This window comes from Pelodiscus sinensis, chromosome 17 (assembly GCF_052426305.1).
Source record: "Pelodiscus sinensis isolate ZL-2025 chromosome 17, ASM5242630v1, whole genome shotgun sequence".
Classification (NCBI taxonomy): Eukaryota; Metazoa; Chordata; order Testudines; family Trionychidae; genus Pelodiscus; species Pelodiscus sinensis.
Window position 1 is genome coordinate 31,235,388 of NC_143068.1, and position 22,944 is coordinate 31,258,331.

Sequence of the window (22,944 nt, forward strand, 5' to 3'; positions counted from 1 at the left end):
ACACGGGCACTTTTCAGGCCTTTCTTGTATTCAGAATTGCCCTGATTTAACTACAGGTCTTGTTTTAAATCACTTTAGTAAAACCACTGTGCAACTCATCAGTGTGGATGATCTAATTTACATTGATTTAGCTGAATTTGGACATTGGGGTTCTGTAGGCCTGCCTCCAGGCGTGTGACTGTAACAGAGTTATGAACCAGGGAGCCTAGAACTTTTGGGGAAAGGCCGCAAATGGTTTAATCAAAGCCATGTTAATAACCACGATTCACACTGAGACCTTGATGGGGCTTGTTTAAAAAACAGGCTTTGTGATTATATGCTTTGAGACGGCTCAAGGTTTCCTTGTTGTTGAGTGAAGAGTGTTTGGGTTAGAAAAACCACGAGAAATGCTGGCAGGATGCCCGTGATCAGCCTTGCTTTGCATAGATTGAGAAGCAGGGCTATATCTTCACTGCAGCAGGTTATTTCAAAATTGAAATACGCTATTTTGAAATAAGATTGAAATAAGGTACACAATTTGCATCGCTCACATTGCGTATTTTATTTCGAGCTATGGTGCAATATAGCTGCACCCTAGGAGACCCAGTGTCAGCCAAAAGGGGTTTCACTGGCTGGGCTTCGGCTTTGTTTGGTGTGCATTCTTTCCTCTTGGTGCTCCAAGTTAGGGGTGTTGAGCTTAGAGAATCTCATGTCATGGGGTTTCCTGAATTTCAACAACATGGTCCTAGATTTGATTGTATCTGTTCATCTGATGCTGCCTCCTGCCTCTGGGAGGCAGGAACATCATTCCAACAGTCTCCAATCCAGCCTGCCCTTCCTGAGCTGCCCTAGGAAAGAGTTGCAACCCCCTGCTGAAACTGACAACAATCAATACTCATCTTCCCTCAGAAAAGGACCATCTCTGACACCTCCTCTCTTCTCCTTGGCGATATCTATTGGTCTGTCTGTGCGTGTAGGTGGTTGGGGAAACTTACTTGAGAACACTTTCAGCTTTGCCAGGGAATGAAAGTGGCAATGAAAGTGGTGTCACACAATGTTGCCAGCCTCCAGCAAGGGCTAAGAACAAAGCTGGTTTGGCATGATGTGGTTTTTCCCCACGCACAAAAGTAAATGATGTAGAAGGGTAAAATGCCTCGGGGGGTTGGTGAGAAGCCAAGCTTGAGATGCCTAGAAAGAACGGAGGAGACAGTACTAGGAATGGGATGCAAAAATAACAACCAAGCATCCGGTAACCACAACAAGGACACCTCACCAGCCTTGGTCCTGCAGAGATCTAGGGCTCTTCTAAAGAGGGGAGTCTTGGGAACCTGTACAGAAAGCAACAGCAGCTGCCTTCACTCCCCGCTGGCCCGAGTTACACTCCCTGCCACTTCTTGCAAATCAAATGACCATACACATGCCATGTATGCTATGATCTTTGGGACGGGCGGCATTTTTGTCACTACCAACAACTAGCCGAGACAAGGATGCCCTCCCACCTGTCCCCTAGTCATCACTTTGCTCTGTAGAAATCGGAATGGGACTGTCAGCTGATGGTGCTAGCGAGGCCACAGAAGCGGTTGAGGTTGGTTTTCTAGCTAGGGTGACCCTATGGCTGCTGCGTCACTCACCTCCTTGTATAGTGCAACCAGACTCCAGCACAGTTCATTGATGGCAATGAAGCATTAAGAGCTATCTGCTGGGTGTGGCTGCGTGGGGGCAACATCGTTTCTAACCAGCATGCTCAGCAGCGTTCGAGTGGTTAACCCACATCCTTCCCAAACTTTGTCCTGCCATCCGGGTATCGACGGGGAAGGATGGCGGCTCATTGGTGGAGGATGCAGCCATGTTTCTGAGCAGCAGAAAATATTCCAGATCCCAGCATGCATGTAAGATTGCACAGTAACAAAGTGTTGCCGCAGCGTCTCATTGTTATTCCACACCGGGAGCGTGTCTAAAACCTCTCCTTTCTGCCGAGCAGGCTGGCAGTACCGGCGCTGCCTTCTAGGTAGATGGTGGTTTTACAAGGAAAACAAGATTGGGTGTCCCAGAACTGTTCCCATGGAGCCATGGAAGCTGGATTTATTGACGCCGTCAGTGACAGGAAGAATACTGCCTGCAGATGTGGTTGCCTCATCTCAACAAAGAGATCTTGGCATTGGAAAAGGTTCAGAAAAGGGCAACAAAAAGGATGAGGGGTTTGGAACAGGTCCCATGGGAAGAGAGATTAAAAAGACTTGGGACTTTTCAGCTTAGAAAAGAGGACAGTAAGGGGGGATAGGATAGAGGTCTATAAAATCATGACTGGTGTGGAAAAGGTGAATAAGGAAATGTTATTTATTTATTTAAAATATTTGTACCCCGCCTCTCTATTTAAAATATTTGAGGTGGCTTACAACATGTTTAAAACACAGGATAAATATATATAAAAAATGAAAATAGCAGATCCCAGGAGGACATAAAACCTGCTAAGACATCTCGAGATAAGGAACACACGCTCTCTCTCTCTCTCTCTCTCTCTCTCAAACACCAATAAAAGCACGAATAAAAAGGGTGGCTTTAGCCTGGCGCTGAAACAATGCTAGCACTGGGAATATCCCAGGGGAGAGAATTCCAAAGTCTGGGAGCAAAAGCTGAGAAGGCCCCTGCTCCGCGTAGATGTTAATCTTATCTCCATAAGTGAAAGAACATGGATCAGAGCCCCTCCCAGCTGACGTCAGTGCCCGGGCAGGTTCATATGGGAGAAGACGGTCCTTCAGACACCCTGGACCCAACCTGTTTAGGGCTTTATAAGTTATAACCAGGATCTTAAATTGTGCCTGGACGCCGGTGCAGCTGCTACAGCACTAGATAATGTGCTCCATATAACGAGTATTAGTTAAAACTCGAGCAGTTGCATTCTGGACCAGCTGAAGTTTCTGAAGGCTCTTCAGAGGCAGCCCCACGTAAAGTGCACTGCAGAAATCCAATCGGGATGTAACAAGAGCGTGGATCACTCTGGCCAAGTCATGCTTGTTCAGGAAGGGTTGGAGCTGGCGGATCAGCTGAAGCTGCCCAAAAGCTGGCTACAAAAGACATCTGGTTCTCAAATATTAAAAAAGGGTCCAGGAGGACTTCCAAGCTGCGTACCTGTTCTTCTGGGAGGAGTGTAGCCTCATCTAGAACAGGTGCCATGCCACATTCCCGAACAGATGGCCTCCTGATCCACAGAACCTCCGTTTTATCTGGATTCAACTTCAGCTATTTGACTTCATCCAGTCTATCACCGCTTCCAGTTTAAATCAGTCGCCACCACACATGGTTCTGATGTCACAGGGAAATAGAGTCGGGTGTCATCTGCATATTGATGGCACCATCCTCCAAAACTCCTTACGACCTCTCCCAGCGGCTTCATGTAGATGTTAAACAGCATAGCGGACAAGATGGAACCTTGCGAGACCCCGTAGCACAATTGCCATGGGGTCGAATAGCAGCCCCCTAGCTCCACCTTCTGAAAGCATTTCAACAGGTAAGACCAGAGCCATGCAAAACAGTGCCTCTGATACCCAGCTCCACCAGGCGTTCCAGAAGAGTACCATGGTCGATGATATCAAAAGCCACTGAGAGGTCAAAGAGAATGAACGCACTCCCACTGTCTATCTCCCAGAGTAGGTCATCTACCAGGGCGATCAAGGTGGTTTCATTTCCAAAATCCGGCCTAAAGCCAGACTGAAAGGGATCTAAATAATCCATTTCTTCCAAGAAAGCTTGGAGTTGCAACACTACTGCCCGCTCGAGTACGTTGCCCAAGAAGGGAATATTAGCAACTGGGTGATAGTTATTCAAATCATGTGGGTCCAGGGAAGGCTTCTTGAGTAGTGGATTTATCACTGCCTCTTTCAAGGCAGCAGAACCATACCAGATCTAAAAGACACATTAATAATCCCCTGGACCCAGCCAGTCACCCCTTCCCAGCTAGATAAGCCATGAAAGGCAGGGGTCAAGCAAGACCGTGGTGGGTCGCACTCCTCCAAGCACCTTGTCCACATCCTTGGTCTGCAACAGCTGAAACTGCTCCAAAGAGAAACGACTGGGTGGTGCGCTCAACATGTTCTGTGCCCCACTTACCCAGCAGCCAGAGTCCAAATCAGACTGGATGCGAGCGATTTTATCTGCAAAGTGCTTCCCAAACAGATCACAGCGGAGGGCCAAGAGCTCCTCTGTTTCGTCACGAGTGCCAGGCTGTAAAAGGCCCTGCACCACTCAAAACAGTTCCGCTGGACGGCGCAGTGCGGATGCGACACGGGGGAGTAACTTTTCTTCACTGCCCGCATGGCGACAGAGTAGGCTCGCAATTCAGCTCTAACCCGCAATCAAGCGGACTCAGCTCTAGTTCTCCTCCAGCAGTTGCACGGACCATTTTGCCACCATCAACTCCCCAAGAAACCAGGGAGCAAACTTGGCTTGACTAGCCCGAAGAGGGCACTTAGGCGCAACCACGTCCACCGCCCGGGCTACCTCGATGTTCCATATATCGACTAGGGCATCGACAGGACCATTAGCCATCATGGCTGAACAATCCCTCAGGGACCTCAGGAAACTCTCTAGATCCATCAGCCTCCAAGGACGGGCCATTTTCATCAGTCCCCCTTGGAGGGGAAGGTCAGCAGGTAGTTTAAACTTGACCAGGTAGTGATCAGTCTGTGATAAAGGGAGTGTAACCACATCCCTTATCCCAAGAACTCTATCTCCCTTAGTCCAAAAGACCAGATTGAGCGTATGACCTGCAGCATGCGTGGGAACAGTTGTTTCTTGGGATAGTCCTAGGGTCGTGATGGTATCCATAAAATCTCAGGCTGGACCAAACAGGATAACCTCGGGGTGAACATTCACGTCCCCCAAGACCAAAAGCCTCGGGATCCTCAATGCCACATCCAAGACCACCTCGGCCAGCTCGAGCAAAATGTCTGCTGTACAGCAAGGTGGATGATACACAAGCAGAATACCAACCTATCCTGGCCACCCAACAGCAGGTACCAACACTCGAATCTAACACTTTGTTGGACCAAGGCTCTGGCCAGTGATATGGTATCCCGACAGACAATCACCACCCTGCCTCCCCGACCATCAAGCCGCAGCTGGTGTTGAACCAAGAACCCAGCCGGGCACAATTGGGAGAGGTCAGCACCTCCCTCCTCTCCCAGCCAGGTCTCAGTGATACAAGCCAGGTCGGCCCCTTCATCCAGGATTAAATCATGGATGATACCTGTCTTTTGGGATACCAACCTGGCATTCAGCAGCAGCACCTTCAGGGCTGATGGCCAGGTGTTAAGGTTCCCAGAGTCACTGAGGCTGGGAACAGGACCAGAACAAGGAATAGCACATGATTGTCTATACCTCGTTCCCCTTAGCTGGCCCGTCCCAATCTTACTGCCATATCTTCCCCTACCTGTCACAACTGCCACAATGCTATCTGAACCCTCCCCCTTAGCCACCCCATCTGTGCCGCAACACAGTGGCTACGTCTAGACTACCTCCCTTTTTCGTAAAAGGGATGTAAATTAGACGTATCGCAATTGCTAATGAAGCGGGGATTTAAATCTTCCCTGCTTCATTAGCATAAAAATGCCCCCCCCCCCCCGCAACAGAACCGATACATTTCATGTCAGACATAGAGGGCTTCACTGACAGAGCTTGTTTCCCTGCAGAGCAATTGTATGCTTGGTTTGCATGCAGTTACTGTGACTTTTCGTGCATGCAAACGGGATGATTGTATCTCTAATGTTCTACACGGGCCTTTTGCATGTGCAAGTTCCCTGGCTGCACACCACTGCGATATATGCAAACATCAATTAGGCCATGTTGCATGTATCTTTTGTGCAATTTGGTGAAAAATCTGGTCCTTCCTTAAAAAAACTTACCTTTCCAAAAATGATTAAAAGAATTTGATAAACTGATAAAGCAATAAAACATACTAGGGTTTATTTTTGTGCCAGCAGATGCATGCCACATGTGTGTACTACTGCACGCTTAGTTTGAATATGTAGCTAGGAGATCTGCATGGACAAATGATGAGCATGTGAATGCAAAGCGTGTGGTAGGCTACTAACTGGCAATAATTGATTTGCATTGCATATGCATTAATTGCACCTGCTTATTATTTCCTGTCTCGAATCTTCTGGTGCTTTGAAAATCAGGCTCAGGATGTCTAAAAGCAAGGCATCATTATCAATGTTCCCTCTAATTTTTTCCCAATCCAATTGCAGAATAAATTTTGTTATGTGCACCAAGGTATGTGCAGGTGTGCACCACCAGTAGCAAGACATGCTGCAGGCTGTGGGTGCTGTGGGAATTCTGCTAATCAGCTGGTCAGCATTTGAATCTCTCCTGGGTTGCCACCCCAGTGTTCAGTTTACAGGGAACACTGAACATGCTACCTGATCTGTTAGGGTGCATCTACGCAGCACCCTAAACTCGAAATAAGATACACAATTTGCACTATGCAAATTGCGTATCTTATTTTGATTGTATTTTGAAATAGCTTATTTCAAAATTGGGTGCATCTACACAGCACCAAATTTCGAAATAACGCATTATTTTGAGACTTCCCTTCATTCTCATGGAATGAGGGCACGGGGATGCTGAAATAGTGCACCCGTTATTTCGAAAAATATTGTGAAATAACGGGCGCATTTCAAAGACGCAGGGTAGCTATTTTGGCATACCTCTGGTATCCCAAAATAGCCCTGCTGTCTAGACGTACCCTTAGGCTAAAGTGCTAGGGCCAGCCATACCATGTAAATTCCCCTATATACCAATGGGATAGTGAGGTCATACCGTCATGCCGCTGTTTTTCAAATCCCAAGCATCTGAACTTCCAACAGTAAAAGCTCTGAAGAGCAGGTCTTTTTTTTTCTTTTTGGTAGAATCTACTATATATTTGACAGAGTTTGTCTGTGCGTCTGTTTGTTGAAGAACTCCTTTTGAACAGTAAGAGCTAGGACCACCACATTTGATATTCATATCAAACTTATCATAACTTAAAGCCAGTCGGGGTTTGGTTGGGCCAGGACAATGGGATGTGCCTGGAATGAGACTGTTTCTCATAACATGGGACGGGAGGGCTATGCTATATACTGTCCACATGGGGACAGCAGGGGATATAGGATGGAAAGAAGGGACAGTTATACTATATAATGGCCAGAGGTGGGGACTGGGACAGCTATAATCCCATTGGGGCAGCAGGGGTCAGGAGTGGAGAAAGAGACAACTATCTACTATGTATTTCAGAGTGTCTGTCTGTCTGTCTGTCCCCAGCCGGGCACATGCCCCCCCATCCCTGGCTGTGCCCGCTGGAGCTGCAGTGGCCAGGGAGGCACTTCTCACCTGGCCCCCAACCTGCTGTGGTGAGAGAGGTCTGGGGTTATTCTCTTTGCTCAGGGCACCCTGCATCCTGACCTCTTCATCCTCCACCCCGACCCAGAGCAATAATTTAAATAAATAAAAACATATAATAGAATCATAGAATCATAGAGCTGGAAGAGACCTCAGAAGGTCATCAAGTCCAGCCCCCTGCTCTAGGTAGGACCAATCCCAACTAAATCAACCCGGCCAGGGCTTTGTCAGCCCGAGACTTAAACACCTCTAGGGATCCGCAATATTATGTAAGGTGAAATTTATAGGTAAACCTAAATAAACTTTAAAAACAACAAATGGTCTGGTAGCACTTTATAGACTAACAAAAGATGTAGATGGTATCATGAGCTTGCGTGGGCACAGCCCACTTCTTCAGATGACCGGAGTTTTTTCATAAAATATACATTCTAGAGTTAATGGACAGGCCAGCCGTGACGCGTGTGTAAAGTTGGATAGGCAACATTCTCCTATCTCATGAAAATGTTCAACGTTTTGAAAATTATTCCTGGGACAAAACTGGGATCTTCCTGAAGTTTTTGCAAAAAGATTGTGGCAGGAAGAGGCTCTTTCCCACTTTCTGATTTTGCCCCGAACTCCATCCTGGATCCAAGAAACAATTTCCCCATCAAAGGTCTTTTTTCCCAGGAAAAGTTTTTTTTTTAAAATATACAGACAGGCATTTACCAATGAATAAAACAGTTGGTCAAAAAATTCCCAGTCAGCTGTCTTCTGCCTTCCACGATATAAAGGTAGCGTCAATATCTCAGAAATTCCTCTAGATGGGACTATTGAGCCATGTAAAGACTATGTCTGGGTGCATTTAAGTGTAAAGCTCCTGTTTATGGGACTTATTTTAGACAAGGTTGCTTTCTTCAGCTGAGCTCCAAGGGGAGGAGAGCTTGAAATTGCCTCTGCAGTTAAATAGGACCAGCTGCATTTCTCCCCTCGAGGGCTGTGTTGTGTCATTGTGTGCTGTTAAACTGCTATGGCGTTCTGCCCCAGAGCTGTGTGCTGCAGTGGTGGGTAAGGGATACCTGCCGAGACTTGATATTAGAGTCTGCAGCTATGAGCCCTGGACCACGAGTCACGAATTCTGACTTCAGCTGCCACTCTGAATGCTGTGACTCTGAACAACGCCAGGCCAACAGGTCTGAACGTGGATGCCTCGCATTAGCTGCTCACGTTCGTATAGAGGCACCGAAATCTGCTATTCAGAATTGCTAGGCACCTGCCTCTCCCACTGAAGTCTATGATCAACCTTTTGGGTCACGTTTAGGGTGAAAGGCCCTCTACAAATACACTGTCACTAAAGAGGCCATCTTGAAAGTACACGCATGACCAGAGCGGGGCCAAACTCAAAGGCCTCGCTCCAAACACTCTCATTTCTGTGGCAATTCAGATACACCTTGGAACATCAGGGTTTGGACCCATCTTTATGAATTAAGGTTCTGTCCAAACACAAATGGGAGACTTCACAGCATCTGGAGACCTTCCCTGACTTGGCAGGCTCTGGGCTCGAAAGGGGGGAGGTCATTGCAGAGGGAGACGGCCGCTGGAAGGGAGGAGAAGACATCTCCAAGAAGCAGTAGCAGGATGGTGCTCTTGCAGGCAGGAGGCCCCGAAAATGGGGAGTTCCTGCCCAAGAGGGGAGGGGGGAATGGGATGCCCCAACACTCTGCTTTAGAGGCGCACACAAGAGCCTCTGTTGACACTGGAAATATGGTTTGTATCATCTCAATTCAAACGTGGTTCGTAACCACAAATATGGACAGTGACGTGTCTGAGATTCCACAGAGCTCAATCACTCGGAGCTGGGGGAGAGGCACCGTTACCCCCCTGCATCCTCTACATGGAGCAATAAAACCTTCCCAGCTTCAATAAGTCCCCATCGACATGCACTTCAGCACCGCCTCCATACACCTGATGCTGGCTCCAGTGCCGTCTCCCCCACTCCTAGGGGTAGGGATCCAGAGGGGCATAACCCAGGTCCACCAACAACATCCCCTGCCCCTCAACCCCTGCATCTAGCCTGGTGTGAGCTGCCAACCTTCATCCCCCTTTCTCTCCCTAGCAGAGACAGGCATTTAGAGCCGATCCTGAGCCTGGACTTCTGATCTCAGCCAACACAATCCCCTCCACCCACCAGCTTCCTTTTCAAAAAGACAGGGAGGTTTGCAGAGTTGGCTGGTTTTTTTGGACGACCTCAGCTGTGAAGCCGCAGTGGTGGCGTCGCTCAGCCTGGCCTCCTGGGTCCAGAACTGACGGCCAGCGTATTCTCCCTGAGCCTGGGTGGAGGGAGAACTGGAGGAAACTCCACCTCCGTAGGAGCCAACCTGCTGTGGCAGGAATTCCCAGAGAGATTCCCGCTTGGGCTGTTCTGTCAACGGATCCATGAACTTTCCTTTACCTTTGGCAGGACCAGGCGCTGCATGTGCTAAAAACAGACCCGGGTGGCTTCTCTACCCCTAGCGCAGATTTCGGGGGCATTGGCTAACCACCCTTTTCCATCTCTGCACACATGGACCCTGGCTTCTCAGCTGCTCCTCTGGGGAAGGAGCCATGAAATTGTTCACCGCAAACCATGAAACTCGCTAGTCCCATGGCAACTCTGGCGCTTGACCCAGGAGGGTTGGAAAGTTGTGGCCCTCAGCTTGGCAGGTGGGCATGAGCAGGCAGATCCCAACAGCTTCCCCGGGATGAACCAAGTGAGGAAAACCTCCGCACATGCGCATCACCGAGATGAGCCAACAGAGGGGCATGCGCTGCAAAGCTAGAGTGATCTACATCTGAACTCACCTCGCACCTGGGAATGTGGGGGTTGGATCCAGGCCATTATTAAAGTGTGGGCACGTGTGGGGAGGTAGCTGCAAAATTCTGACATCTGTGATTGGGGGTATGTCTATCAGCTACCTGGATCCAAGTACTGTGAGGGGGCCAAGTAATTTGGCCACTGCACTACTGATTCCAAATATGGGATCCGAACAGGACAGCTGACAGCCTTGCTGGGCCCCTGAGCAAGGTGTCCCTGCTCCCAGAAGGGGCGGAGCCTCAGGCAGAAGGGGTGGAGCTACGGTGCCCCACTGCGCTCCAGCCCTCAGCTCTGCCTGGAGTGTACCACACAGCAATTTAAAGGGACCGTAGCAATGGTGCCCGCCAGGAACTCTGGGCCCCCTTAAATCACCGGGCCTTGGGGCAGTTGTCCCTTTTGCTCCCACCCACCCCGTTGTCCGGCCTGGGTCTGATTCTCTCCCACCAGCTGAGGAAACAGTTTGGTATCAATCTATGGGATGTACCCTCAGATGCAGACAACCTGAGCTTTGTGGCATTTTGGCTCTAGATCTCCTAGACCATCCAGCCAACTCGTGAGCTAAGCATCCCTGCAACCCTGGCAATGCTTGGACCCAAATTCAAACTTACATCTGGCAGCCCGGGATCATCTCTGTGATCTGCTCACAGGTCTGATCTCTCCGGCTGTCCTAAGAGAGTTGCACCCTGCAGAACTAGGCAGGATCTTCAACGGAAACCAATAGGGTTCTAGAGAAATGTCTCAGAGTTCCGTAAAAACGACTGTGCGATTAATGACCATGGAGTGATCCTGTGGTACGTTAGGGGATGTCAACACTACAAGGGTATTTCAAAATAAGTTATTTCGGAATAATATCTCCCGAAATAACTATTTCAAACTAGTGCATCCACACTATGGGGAAGCCTCGAAATTAGTCCAAGGCAGGCTCCCCTAATGTGGACGCGCTACCTCGAGTTAGAGCCCCAGGAAGCACTGGGGAGTAATAACTTTGAATGGCCCTGGGAAGGAGCTATTTAGAAATAGCAGCAGTGGAGCATCCACACGACCGCTATTTCGAAACAGCAATTCTGAAATAGACATTATTCCTTGTGAAATGAGGGTTTATTCTTCCAGAATAAGAAGCCTGATATTTCGAAATAATTTGAAAATAACCGGCTTACTCATCTTGTTATTTTGAAATACCGTGAGTTATTTCGAAATAACTCTGTAAGGTAGACATGCCCTTAGAGACTAACCAAAATATATAGAATCATGAGCTTTTGTGGGCAAAACCTTCTTCCTCAGATGACTCGGACTGGAAATAACAGAAACCAAGAGATTATATAACAGCAGAGAGTGGTATCTCTCTCTATGCTCGGTGGACGAAGAGGGATATAATTCTCCATTAACTCCACAGGACAGTTAAAAACCACTAGAGGAAGCTGATCATTTTCTCTTCAGTTCCAAAACAGAAGTAAATTCAGTATTCGGCCTCTCGCGGCTCCTGTTCACGCTGGTGTGAGTTCTGCCTGAGTAAGGGTTGCCCGATTTGGCTGTGGAGGGAGGGGTTGATACGCCAAGCGGCCTCTTGTGATCAGAATCGCTACCTAACGCCTGCATCCTCCTGTCCCCACGGCATGGAGGTGACAACATGTAAGTGAGGCTCGGATAAGATTAAAAATCCCCCTGGGCTAGACGCAAGGCGGAGTTTGGCCTGCTAGCTTGGCGGATGCTTTTCTGAGACACTGGGGCTGCTCCTTAAATCTCTTCCCTGTCGCTACATTAATTAATTTGGCTGCTGCTCAAAATAGCAACAGCCTAATGAGGAATAAGTGCTAAGCAACCGTCTTTAATCGAGTGCTCTTTGGTGACCGCGGAGCTGATCCTCAGCCGGCGCAAAGCAGCGTCTGCCTCTCGGGCTAGGGGCCTGGGTCGGTGGGTGGCTGGGTCTCTCTTCTTGCCTACGTGAAGCATAGGAAGTCCAAGTCACTCCCTGTGCTATTTGCATTCCCCCTCCGGCCCCCCGCAGCCTGTCTCCTCGCGGCCTGCCCTGCATCCTTGACCCGGAGAAGTCCGGTGTTAATACACTTCCCGTTAGGTCCATGGAAAGCACCAGTCTGAAAGGAGGCCTTGATAAAGGCTGCTGTGGGAAGGCAGAGCCACCCAACCTCCCACACAGGGCCTTCCCATTTAGTACCTCCGATACTGTCCCTGCTCACTGGTCAAGCTGCCAAGCGGGGACTGGGCCACAGGGCGTCTCTCCCAGGGCTCAGCACCAGGCCTGGAGAGCCATGTGCACAGGGACAGATTAAGAGGGGGGTTAGCAGCTGCCCAGGGCGCCAACCTATGGGGGGGCGGCGCCTGATGGCAGCTGTAAGGGGCGCCGCACGCCCGGCTGCACGGTGCCCCTTAGAGCTGCCTGGGGGTGGGGCTGCACATGCGCCGTGTGCCTGGGGGCGGGGCCGTGCACCTGGGGGCGGGGCCGTGCACCTGGGGGCGGGGCCGAGCATGCATCGCGCACCCACTGCCCGGGGCGCAGGAATGGCTCGAGCCAGCCCTATGAGCACTGGAAATGAGTGAGCGCTGTAGCCTCTTTGGCAGAGCCATTGCAAGGAGAAACTCCTCAGTCTCCTGGGCCAACACCAGCAGCTCCAGGCTCATCCACGTTCAAGGGCCAAAGGCTTCAGGCTGCAAGCCATTCGCATCCCCCAGCCGCACAATTCCTTTGTCCTCAGAGCAAGGGTGTTTTCTTCTCCCACCTAGGTTGTGACTCGCGGGGCTGTCGTTCAGGCGGCAGCACCAGACAAGGCAGCCAGGGGCTGGAAGGACCCAGGACGGAAGTAGCAGGCGGGTTGGAAAGGCAGAGCTGTGAGGGGTCGGCTGCTGGGGAGGGAGGTTTGCGCATGGTTGTGTCTCCACAGGCCATGGTGCATGTCTGCGGGTGGGACACCTCCATCACATGGGACCATCAGGACAGTGGTAGCAGGGGTGTTGCTAGGCAGCAGTGACGGGTGCTGGAGGAGGGAAACCCGGTGGTGCGGAGAGACCACGAGCGGGGTGGTGACGGGGCCAGCGGGCTGACGCTGGGGGCAGAGTGGCAGACGTAAGAACGGGGAGGCACCTCAGTGCGGAGAGGCATCTGCAGAGCTGCGTGGTGGCTGAGCATGGGGCGACCAAGGACAGAGATGCGCTGGCAGAGCTGTGGGGAGGGGGCTCTGGATGGGAGGCTCAGGGCCTGAACTGGCCCAGTCGGACAGACCCTGGTATGTTTGGAGAGGTCCCGATCGGGATGGAGGTTGCTAGCAGAGGTGGGGAAGGCCCAGGGTTGTGACTTTCAGGCGTGCAGCTATTCTGATTGGAGGAGCCGTAGCAGAGTGGTGCATTACTGGGGGCGGGGAGGAGGGGGGGATGTTTATTCCTGTCCACATGGTTTCTGGCTTTGCCCAGGTCTTTTGATTTCTTTCCTAAAACCAGATTGAATGCCCAGGCTGAGCGGAGTCGGGGACATCCGGAGTGTAGGAGCCTGCGGCTCCTCCGCTCCCATTGTACCACTGCGCCTGGCTCTGCCCCCCAGAAAAGCCATCTCCAGCTTATCGCTCCATCAGCCACGGTGCCGACAGCTCTCCTGCTCCACCACCGAGCACCAAGCCCTGATCTCATCCGTGCGCTGCACACTTGTAACTCAAACAATAACCTCCTTCCCTGACCCACACAATTCCCAGAAATGCACAGCCTCTGCGAAGGCCTCCCGGGGGAAAAGCATGCCAGCCGGCCTGTCGGCACCAGCGCAAACGTTGCTGCCAGCGCCCGGCAACTGGAGTCCGCCACATCCCTCAGCAAGGCTGCTGGGGAGTGGGAGGGGGGAGGATTTCTCACACAGCCCTCAGCAAAACAAGGGTGTGGGAGCAGGGTGGGGTGAGTGTCGGGGGGAGGGAGGACTGGGAAAGGCTGAGATGGAGTCTGGCACTTCACCCTTTAGCAATTGAGTCTTGGGGAGATCGTCCTTGATAGCCGCGCCCTGGAGGATGCTTTGCACGAGCCTCCGGGCGCAGATCTCGATGGATGGATGGCGAGGTGTGTGCTGGGCGGAACGGCAGTGCTGGTGATACTGACAGACGGGCAGGGGTGAGGGGAAGCCGGGGCTCTGCCGGCTCCTCCCCCCCCCCCGCCCCAAAGCATTGTTAAACACCCACACCCTGACCTGTAGCGGCCTCAGCACCTGGTCTAACGACACCTAGATGCCCAGACTGCAGAGGGATGGGCAGCACCGGCCACAGAGCTAGATGAAACTGGAGGCAGAGAGGCAGGGGTTTGATGCATTTCCCAAGAGCTGTCTGGCCAGTAATGGGTTAACCTTGGCCACAGGGAGGTAGGGCTAGGAAAGGGGGGGGGGGGAGGTGGCACAGACAGAGGGGCAGGTGAGGGGCTCAGAGGCAGAGCCAGAACGCAATGGCCCCGACTCCCAGGCTGCTGCTCTAACCCAGCCGGCATCGCCGCTGGGCATTACGCATTAAGTGGGGTTTCTTGGGCAGGCGCACGAGGCTCTCTCACGTGCACCTCGCCAGGGGCCAGGTGTGTCATGGGTCTCCCTGCACTGGGGAGCGCAGGATGGGCAGGGGAGCTCTGGCAAGGGGGGCGCTTTGGGCAGGCAGAAGGCGGGGACCTCGCCACGCGAGAACAGCTGTACGGAGAAGGAGCATTGGCTAATACGCCTGCTGGCCAGACGCAGGCAGGAGCACCCATCCCCGTGCTCCTTCCAGGTCGCTCAAAGGCCGGACGGGTGCTTTCGAGCCCGGCTCCTTGAGGGGCACCCCAGCACCCCACCGCTGCGCCTCAGGCGGTGCGAGCCCCAGGGTCATCCACTGGAGGGCGGGTTTTAAAACCTGTCTCCCTGTGGCAGCCTGGATGGCCACTGAGCCCTCCTGGGAGCTGGGAGTAGAAAAGAGCCATTAGCTCCCTCCTGTGCCGTGTTAGTGCTTGGCCCGGGCGAGGCTGGTTTGAAGGGTGCATCTACACAGCCTCCAGGAGGGCGCGTCCCAGCCTGGGTCCACTGACGTGTGCCCGAAGGCCTGACATGCTTTTGCTCAGAAGACGGTGCTCCGGCTGCTGGGCTGGAGAGCCTGAGCTGCTCCATCTCTCCAGCTATTGTTAGCACCCGCGTGCCCACGTCTGCGGCCCCGAGCGGGGCGGTGACATCCTTCACGGGTCCCCAGCGGTGAGCCGTGGGCCCGAGGTGATTCTTCCACAAGGTCCTTTCAATCCAGGGAAGCCAGCCTCTGCCACCAGAAGGAAGCTCCGGGCACCGGCCCCCTTCCCCAGAAGTGGCTGCCTCACACCATGTCCGCTGGGGAGACACATTGTTCACTGAAACTCCCGGGGAAAGCTGGAGGAGGAGAGACTTGCTGGCTGCTTCAGGCTTCCTGCTTCCTCCGCCGCAGCAGCCCGGGGGCTGTCACGACGTCATCGCCCTCAGTGAAACCACAGGCCCCAGCCTCCAGCTCATCTGTCTGGGGTAACTGTTGAATTTCTGACCTAGACCCTGGTTTTACCCCTTCCTCCTCTGGCTGGTTTTTTTTTTAAGCAGGTTTCTCTCTTTCATTGGCTCTTTTTGGATCTTCATGAGACCTTCATTCACCGTCCCTCTCCTTGTCAGCCTGCAGGGCTGTCGTGACGTTCTCCAAGTCTGGGGGGGGCTCGGCCCGGTGACACACGAACCACAAGCCTTCCACTCCAAAGGCAGCCGCTCTGCACCTTCTGCCCTGGCGCTCCTGGCGAGCGGCTGGTGTGTAGCCCGGGGGCGAGCCGCGGAGCTCGAGCAGGCCAGGCTGCGCGGTGTACACGAGGGGACAGGTGGGGAGGACGTGTTGATGAGGCAAGTGGGAGCCCGGGATACTGACCCTCACGTGAGGCAGATGCAGTCAAGCTTGGAGGCTTCACCCCCATAGTCACTAGGGAAGCAGGGGGGCTACAGCCCCCCCTGTTTATTTGCAGCTCCCCAGCTACCAGTTCTGCACCTGGGGCTTCCCAGTTGCTGGCCCCCAGACCTTGGGCTCTGCTCCCGGACCCCGTGCCCAGGGCTCAGGTCCCAACCACCTGCCCCACTTCCCAGCCACTGGCTCAGGGCCTTGCACCAGGGCTCCTGCTCCCAGGGCCATGCTCCTGGGGTCCCAGCTGTGCCCTGTGGCTGGGGCTCCACTCCTGGCCCCAGTCTTGGCCTCCTTACCTTCCCTGCCCCCCCCCCCCCCCCCCCCCCCGAGACACAGTACTAGCCTGAGTCCCTCTGGGAGGCAGCATAGCCAGTGGTAGGTGGCTGGCTGTTCCAGCACCGCCAGTCACCCCCCGAGGCACAGAGGACATGGCCCCAGCCCACAGAAAGGAGAAGTGTGTTTGGAAGCCCTCTTTGCCCTCTGGGGGGGATGCCACTCCCCCTCAGGCTGTACCCTAAGGACACAGCGCTGCCCTCGCTCACGTGGTGGACGTGGGGGTGAACCAGGCTGAGAACCCAGGCACCGTCACTGTCAGTCTAACTCTAGGACAAATGTTTCCTCTGACCCCGGAGGAAGACGGGGAGGTGATGAGCACTTCTGGGAACGGCCCTGTGGAGTCACAGGAAGCGGGTGGGTTGCTGACAGAGGCAGAAATCAACGATGTCTCCCTGCAGCGTTCCCGGGGTCTACTACGGCAGCATGGAACGAATTGCCGGAGCTCAGGGAGAAATCAAAGGCCGGTGCTGGAGAAAGAGCCAGCCCTGTGCTGCAGGAACCGAGCCTTGGGAAAGGGGACAAAGGAGGCCTCTCGCCTGCAACAGCCAGCTCTGTGTCCACCGCCAGAGCTGCGTCTCCGCAGCAGTGGCTCTTCAGAGCTGGGGTCGGGGCATGAGGATGTCAGCCGCATTACAGGGGGGCTAGAGATCAACCAACTCTACTAGCAAGCACCAAACCTAAGGATGTGGGGTTAGCCCTGGTGGTAGAATCCTAGAACATAGAACCAAAAGGGACCTTGAGAAGTCAAGTCCCGTCCCCTGTCCTCACGGCAGGACCAAGCACTATCTAGATCATCCCTGACAGATCTCTATCTAACCTGCTCTGAAATATCTCCAGTGATGGAGATTCCACAACCGCCCTGAGCAATTTATCCCAGTGTTTAGCCACCCTGACAGTTAGGAAGTTTTTCCTACTGTCCAATCTAAACCTCCCTTGCTGCAGTTTAAGCCCATTGCTTCTTGTCCTGTCATCAGAGATGAAACAAAACAATTTCCCCCCCTCCTCTTTGTAACACCCTTTTAGGTACTTGAAAGCTGCCATCATGTCCCCTCTCAGTCTTCTCTTTTCCAAACTCAACAAACCCAATTCTTCCTTCCCTCCTAGGTCATGTTCTCTAGACCTTTTAACATGTTTGTTGCTCTTCTCTGGACGTTCTCCAATTTCTCCACATCTTTCCTGAAATGTGGCACCCAGAGTTGGACCCAGAACTCCAGCTGAGGCCTAATCTTTTGAGAACAAGCGCCCAGGACCTCAGAGAGCCTCGGGAGCAAGAGTGGAGAGGCCAGGACACAGCCGGGGGAGGTGTGCCTAGGTAAAGACACAGCTCGGCACCTCGTGAGTGCTACAGAAGCACCTCAGTGAGTTTGGTGCTCGACTCCTGGTGCCTTTCAGTGCCTGAACAACCTAGGCACTTTTTGAAAAAGGCACCATCTGCCTAAAGACCCTTGCTCGTCTGGGGCAGGGGCATTGAAAGGGTTAAGCAGTGTTGGGTGGTGCTTTTTCCCTTGGGGAAGATTGGCAAGGGAGGGGCATGAACACCCCCCTTCGTTCTAGTACCAAGCTCAACGTGAACCCATAGAGCAGCCCAGGCAGCTCGCAGCTACAGTCCATGCGGTTTCCTCAGGGCCACACAGGTAGTAGCTGTTGTATGGAGGAAGCCCACAGAACACACAGAAAGCTGCCCACAGTGCTAAACAGGTGGAGAACCACTGCCCTAGGGCAAAACTTCTGCTCCAGACCTGGCCGGGAAAGGGCAAAAATACACCAGGGCTGTGTCTAGACTGGCCAGTTTTTCCGGAACATCAGCTGCTTTTCTGGAAAAACTTGCCAGCTGCCTACACTGGCCGCTTGAATTTCCGCAAAAGCACGGACTTCCTACTGTAAGAAATCAGTGCTTCTTGCGGAAATACTATGCTGTTCCCATTCAGGCAAAAGTCCCTTTTGCGCAAAACGGCCAGTGTAGACAGCTGAGATTTGTTTTCCGCAAAAAAGCCCTGATCGTGAAAATGGCGATCGGGGCTTTTTTGCGCAAAAGCGCGTCTAGATTGGCCACGGACGCTTTTCCGCAAAAAGTGCTTGTGCGGAAAAGCGTCCGTACCAATCTAGACGCTCTGTTCCACAAATGCTTTTAACGGAAAACTTTTCCGTTACAAGCATTTGCAGAAAATCATGCCAGTCTAGACGTAGCCCAGGTTGGTTTGCGCAAGCCAAATCTACTCCAACGACTTTAGCGGCTGTCATCCCGGATACACCAGTATGGACCAGTATGGACGTATATGGGCGTCCATGTGTAGAACCTGGAAGTCATTTGCCACCAGATCTGCAGACTCTATGGGTGTAATTTTGGGCAGAACTCTTTGAGCGTCTCCAACAGTTTGGGCTGCAAAATGATTTTCCTTCTTCATCTGGCCCTGCTTCACTTCAACCTTTCACACAAGGCCTCCGCCATTCCCAGCCCTCCCCAGCCTTCTCTCAGTGCCTCTCCTCTCTGCTTTGTGTTTTCATGGCACGGTTTCAAGGCTTCTCCAGGCCTGAGCTCTAAAGCGCCACACAGAGGGAGCAAAGCACTTCCTTCCTGCTCCTCTCGCTGTTTCCTGCTCAGCGCGTATTGCCATGGAAACGCAGAGACCGCCACTAGGCCAGGTCCTGGACAGTCTGCAGCCAGCTGACGCTGAAAAATAAAGTTAAATTCGGGGAGGTGGATTAGAAATTCAGGGGGTCGGGAAGGGCGGGTGGGCGTTAAAATTCATACACAGTGACATTCGGGGCGAATAACGCCATGCTAGGCTAAATAGTCAAAATCCGTACAGGCAGCGAATGTCCTGAAACATAATGTCTGGATTTCATAGGTCTGGCCAAGGTCAGGGCTAACCTTAAGCGCTGCTCTAATTCAGTATAAAGACAATATCCGCCTTCCCTCACTTACACAATTGTACAGGTTGAACCTCTCTAGTCTGGTAACCTCAGGAACTGACTAGTGCCGAACCAGAGAATTTGCTGGACCATGGGAGGTCAGTATTGTCTAGCAGCATTACCAACACTTGCACTGCATACTAGGCTCTTAGAAGATAGTTTGTGGTAAATTAAAGCTAAATAACAGCACAGAACACTGAGAATCAGGTCTGGTGGCTGTAAACTAACTTTATGGGACCATGGGAAACTTGGCCACATGCATGATAAGTGGACACCGGGTTAACTAAAATTGTTCTGGATCACGGATGTTGCTAGACTAGAGAGGTTCAACCTATATAGGGAACGGATTGCAGCAGCCTTGCAGAAACACACACCCACCTAACACTACTAGCAACACAGAAAACAAACAGATGCAAACCTACCAGAGTAGAATTCCTAGATTCAAAGACCAGAAGGGACCAAGGTGAGCTCCTAGTGTGACATCCCTTATAACACAAGGCACAGGACTTCCTTGAATTAATTACTGTGCCAACTCTAATAGCTGCAGCTGAACTAGAACAGATCTTGTAGGAAAACATCCAAGCTTCATTTAAAAATTACCAGGGATGGAAAATCCACCATAACCCTTGGAAAGTTCTTCCAATGGCTAATTAAAAACTTGTGCTTAATTTGCAGTCTGAACTGTCCTGCTTCAACGTCCAGTCTTTAAACCTTATTACCTTTTTATACTTTTAGCAGATAGACTAAAGAACACTCTATCATTACATTTCTGTTCCATGTAGCTACTTATAGACTGTGAGCAAATCATCCCTTGACTTTCTTTTGCACTAGAAGGCAAGCCTCTATTTCCCATTTTTTTCTTAATATTCCCAATTTTTTTTGACTCTTCTCTGAACTCTCTCCAATTTATCAGCCTCCTTCTTGAATTATGGACACCACAGCTGGACACAGGATTCTAAGTGCCAAATACAGCAGCAGTAGAACCTCTGTTCTTACTCAAGATGCTGCTGTTTATCCATCCAAGGACTATCTTAGCCCTTTTGCCCACAGTGTTACATTAGGAGCCCATGTTGGGGTGATTACTACCAGGATCCCCAAGTCTGTTCAGAGTCACTGCTTTCCGGGGCAGAGTCCCCCGTCCTCTAAGTAAAGCCTGCATTCTTTGTCCCTGATGGTATCACCTTACATTGGGCGATATTGAAACTGTCGTTTGCTTGAGCCTAGTTTCCCAAGCAAACCAAAACATTCTGTATCAGTCACCTATCCTCTTCCCCATTTACCTTGTCCCCAGTTTTTGTATCTTTTCCAGCTTTATCAGTGACAGTTTTACGTGTTCTTCCAAATGATTGGGGAAATGTTAAATAGAATAGGGCCCACAACTCTGATTTCTGCAAGATCCTACTAGAAATACACCCACTTCCAGATGATTCTCCATTTACAATTTCAATTTGCGTCAAGGTCTGATTCAGTAAGGTATGCAAGCGGATGGCTAACCCTGCTGACTTTTGAAGCATAAAGAATGAGATGGAGATGGGTCCAGAAAAATGTTTAACGCTATGACATTAATCAATGCTGCAGCCATACACGGTCTTGATTAACCCTTGTCAAAAGGATAGCACAGAAGGGTCACAAGAATGAGCCAGGGCCCGGAAAAAGTTCTTGCATGAATAAAGATTGAAAAGACTATCTTCCAAAGGAGACAAATAAGAGGGGGCATGATAAAAGCACATCAAATAACAAATAGTCAAGAGAAGTTAAACTGAGAGCTCCTTTTCTCCCCTGTTTCAAATGCAAAACAAGGGGCCATCCAGTGAAATTAAATGATGGCAAATTTAAACCTGAGAGAAGGAAATATTTTCTTGTGTAACATGATTAGAGTGTGGAACTCAGTGTCACATGAAGTTAGTGTAGACACGAATTGAACGAGTGTCTCTGAGGCTATGTCTAGACTGCAGGCTTCTTTCGAAAGAGGCTCTTTCGAAAGATCGCGTCTAGACTGCAGGCGGATCTTTCGAAAGAGAAATCCGCTTTTTCCAAAGAGAGCACCCAGCGAGTCTGGATATACTCTCTTTCGAAGACAGCCTCTTTACATTGAAGAACGCCTTCTTTCGAAAGAGGAACTTTCGAAAGAAGGCGTTCTGCCTCGTGAAATGAGGTTTACCGCCATCGAAAGAAAAGCCGCGTTCTTTCGAAATAATTTTGAAAGAACGCGGCTTGAGTCTGGACGCAGGGGAAGTTTTTTCGGGAAAAGGCTACTGGACACGGCCAAAGAGATTAGGCATTTAAATGGATTAAAAGGTATTTCCAGAGTTAAAATGGTCATTGCTAACAAAAATTCTGGAAAGTATATTAAGCCTTGTGCTTCAGGGTGTAAGCCAATTTCTAGCTATCGAAGACCAGGATGAGACCTGATGCAGAGGCCGATTATCTCACATCTGCCTACTGGAAAGTTCTTAGCCTCTGATGCCCGCCATCCTCCAAGACAGGCTAAGGGGTTTAGATTAACCCCGTCTGATAATTCCTAAATTCATACTGAACAAGTTGGCACATGAGCAGACAGATCATGTGTGGCTGGAAAAAATTCAGAGTATATTCACCGGCAGATTTTCATAGAATATGGGTATGCAATGGAACATGCAAAACCTGTAGCTAATATACGCTAATTGTGTGTGCAAATAAGGTGATTGGGTGCCCAAATGCCTAATTATTGACATTTTCATTGTAACTACCCAAGTATTCTGAAAATCAGGGCCTGGCTCTGTATAAATGAGAGGATCTGGATACAAGGAAACAGAGCCCCAGATTTGCTATCGCTTCTTTCCTGGAAATGCCCCCATCGGCTATTTAGTAGCTTTGAGACACTCTTGCCTCCTACAAATCAACACCAGGCTGCAACAGATTTATGTGGATCCTGGCACACTGGCAAACCTGTCCTGCTGGCCACATTTATCCAGCCACGCTGGAAAAGCAACTGATTTCATTTCATTTCATGGCTCCACAGAACAGTTTTTCTACACAGCCTAAATCCTTCTGTTTTGTATTTCTGGCTCCAAGCCATTTTCACTGTCAGATTTCTCCTTGGAGAATATAAATATAATTATAATAATCTGCAAGACCGTGCTGTTGATTTTGTCTGCATCCCCCTGCCTTGAGCTTGTATGAAGTGCGCCTTGTATACCGGTTATAGCATGCGGCTTCTTCGCCCACCATTGTTGACTCCACAATGAAAGCTGTTTGCATCATTCTGGTGCAGAACCCTTGCCAGCTGCACATGTGTCCCGAGCTGATAGCAGCAACCTTTGGCAAGGCGAGCGCACCATCAGATAAGAGTGCTAACCTTATTTCTTCAGCTATAACATGGCCTGGGGCTGACGAGTAGTGCTGGTGCCGGGTTTCGCTTGCTCCTCGTCGGTATTGTGCCACTGGCAGGGTTCAATGATTTAAGAAAGAATTGTTGTGGGAGGAGAGGTAGGAATTGAGGGGGAGAGATGGGGTGTCTTGGATGTTATAAGATTGCGAGGGGAGGCTATTGGATATTAGAACCGCCTTCCTGGAGTCCTAAGCACTGGGCCATCAGCTGGCTGCATTAGGGATGTGCTCTACCCTAGC